Source organism: Onychomys torridus, chromosome 13 (genome assembly GCF_903995425.1).
Source record: "Onychomys torridus chromosome 13, mOncTor1.1, whole genome shotgun sequence".
In the NCBI taxonomy this organism is placed as follows: domain Eukaryota; kingdom Metazoa; phylum Chordata; class Mammalia; order Rodentia; family Cricetidae; genus Onychomys; species Onychomys torridus.
This window is the reverse complement of record NC_050455.1, coordinates 56,271,346-56,274,010: the sequence shown is the minus strand read 5'-3', so window position 1 is coordinate 56,274,010 and position 2,665 is coordinate 56,271,346. Positions and strand designations below refer to the sequence as shown.

The following is a 2,665-nucleotide window of genomic DNA, read 5'->3' as shown; positions in this document are numbered from 1 at the left end:
AATGTAGCTGCTCCCAGAAGCATCTCAAACTCAGGGCTCTCTCTTTGTCTTCAACTCCCTGCTCTCAACAGCTGCTGAAATTCACCTCTTCTCTGCTTTGTTTTTTTCTTTCTAACTCTAACAAAATGGTGCTTGGGCTTCCTCCTGAGTGTTATTGTTTTTATTGTTATTTGTTTTGTTCTTAATTTTTTGTTTGTTTGTTTTTTGTATTTAGAGATGGGGTTTTTATTGTGTAACAGAGTCCTGGCTGTCCTGGAATTCAAATTGTAGACCAGACTGGCCTCTAACTCACAGAGATCCACCTGCTTCTGCCTATCAAGTGCTGGAATTAAAGGTGTGGGACACCACCGCCCGGGTTTTTAAAGGTTTTTACTTTGGGACACCATGGGGGAAAAAAACCTTACAGGTAAACACTGAAAAGAGAGACATGGTCACAGAAAAAAAGGGGGAGAAAGGAGGACCATAAATTAGAAGCATCAAGCCTGTCAGCTAACATTGCAGCTGAAGTTCTGGGAGTTTGACATGCTACAGGGGCTCAAAGGAATGGGTCAGTACTCCTCACCTTCTTTACCCTCTCCTTCAATGGAATCCACACCAACCTCATCATCATCCTTCTCTAGGGCAGCCATGTCCTCACGGGTTTCAGAGAACTAACTCCCCTTTCTCCATGCCCTCTTATGGTGATACTTTGTTTGTGCTCTAAAATAAAGCTTGCCTGGAGATCAGAGGGCAGAGTTAAGCCACTAGTTAACCATAGAGGCCAGTAGTGGTGGCACACACCTTTAATCCCAGCACTTGGGAGGAGGAAAGAGGAAATGATAAGGTAGAGTGGAAACAGGAGCTCGGCCCCCTTTCAGGCTAAGTTGGCAGGTAAGAAGTAGCTGTGGCTTGCTCCTTTGTCTCTCTGATCTTTCAGCACTTACCCCGATATCTAGATCCAGGTTTTTAGGTTTAGGATTCGCACTACACCCTCACCTACATACCAGTACACAAGGGCACACATGGCATACATCAAGTCAAACTTATGGTCTAGGTAAGCTCAGACCTCAGCGATGGCAGTGGTATTGCTCAGCATGCACACAGCTCTCTCTGTGCCTTGGCCAGGTCTCCACCAGGTACCACAGTGGGAGGCTGGTAATTAATGCCAACCTTGAAGCCAGTGGGGTCCACAAACTGGATGCTGTATTTAGTCTTGATGATGGCAATGGCAGCTTTGACATCTTTGGGAATCATATCACCATGGTACAACAGGCAGCGAGCCATGTATTTACCATAGCAAGAGTCACATTTCACCATCTGGTTGACTGACTCAAAGCAGGCATTGGTGATCTCTGCTATAGAAAGCTGCTCATGGTACACTTTCTCCACAGAGATGACAGGGGCATATGTGGCCAGAGGAAAGTGGATATGGAGGTAAAGCACCAGGTTAGTCTAGAATTCTGTCAGATCAACATTTAGGGCCCCATAAAAATCTGAGGAAAGCAGTGATGGAAGACACAATCTGGCTAATAAGGCAGTTAAGATTAGTGTAGATTGGGCACTCAATATCAAGATTTCTGTGACAGATATAGATGCCCTCACTGTCTATCATAAAGGCATGGTCAGAGTGCTCCAAGGTGGTGTGGGTGGTGAGGAAGGAATTATAGGGCTTAATAACATTGGCAGAAATGGGGTGGGGGGGTGGATAAGTGGTGAATTCCAACTTGGATTTCTTTCCATAATCAACAGAGAGCTGTTCCATCAGCAAGGAGGTGAACCCAGAGCCAGTTCTCCCACCAAAGCTGTGGAAAACCAAGAAGCCCTGAAGACCTGTGTACTGGTCAGCCAGCTTATAAATTCAGTCCAAGACGAGGTCAGTGATCTCCTTGCCAATGGTGTAGTGGCCATGGGTATAGTTAGTGGCCGCATCTTTCTTGCCTGTGATGAGCTGCTCAGGATAGAAGACCTAGAAATAAGTACCAGTGTGAACTTCATCAATAACTGTGGGTTCCAGGTCTGTGAACACTGTCTGGGGCACATGCTTGCCAGCACCTGTCTCATTGAAGAAGGTGTTGAAGGAGTCATCTCCTCCCACTATGGTCTTGATACTTGGCATCTGGCCATCAGACTGAATGCCATGTTTCAGACTGTAGAGCTCCCAGCAGGCATTGCCAATCTGGACAGCTACCTGGACAATATGGATGGAGATGCACTTATATCGAAATTTTCTCGGGGGCTGCCCTGAAGAGTTGTCTCCCAGAGTCCTGGGGAAGACACTATGAATGGTAGAGATCATCTGAGGGAATAAATCTAAAGGCACTGAGCTCTACAGTCCATTCCCTTTATTCCTCTGAGACAAAATTCTATCTACACAGCTTCAATTCTGTTCTCATACTTAGCTCTTCTCTGTCCCTTCACCTCCTGCCCTCTCATAGCTCTAAGTAGGTTCTTTATGTCTCATCTTCATCTTCATCTTCGTTCCCCTCTATCTTTGTTTCTCCTCATCTTTCCTCCCCAAGAACTGGTCTCAATACACCTCCAGTCTACAAACTCTGTCCTGCCGCTTTCTGGTCGGGTGGGATAACTCTGCTCAGAACTAGGAAACCTGCCCCATAGCTTCACTGCACCCTTGTATGCAAAAAGCCCTTTTGTTCTAAGTAAGTTGCTCGAGGCTGCCACTTTGGGT

General features: G+C 46.2%; 1 pseudogene; it reads right to left on the bottom strand.

Annotated features, from left to right (window-relative positions):
- Positions 1-548: 548 nt before the first annotated feature.
- Positions 549-2,110, bottom strand: LOC118594839 (annotated as a pseudogene).
- Between the last annotated feature and the right edge of the window lie 555 nt (positions 2,111-2,665).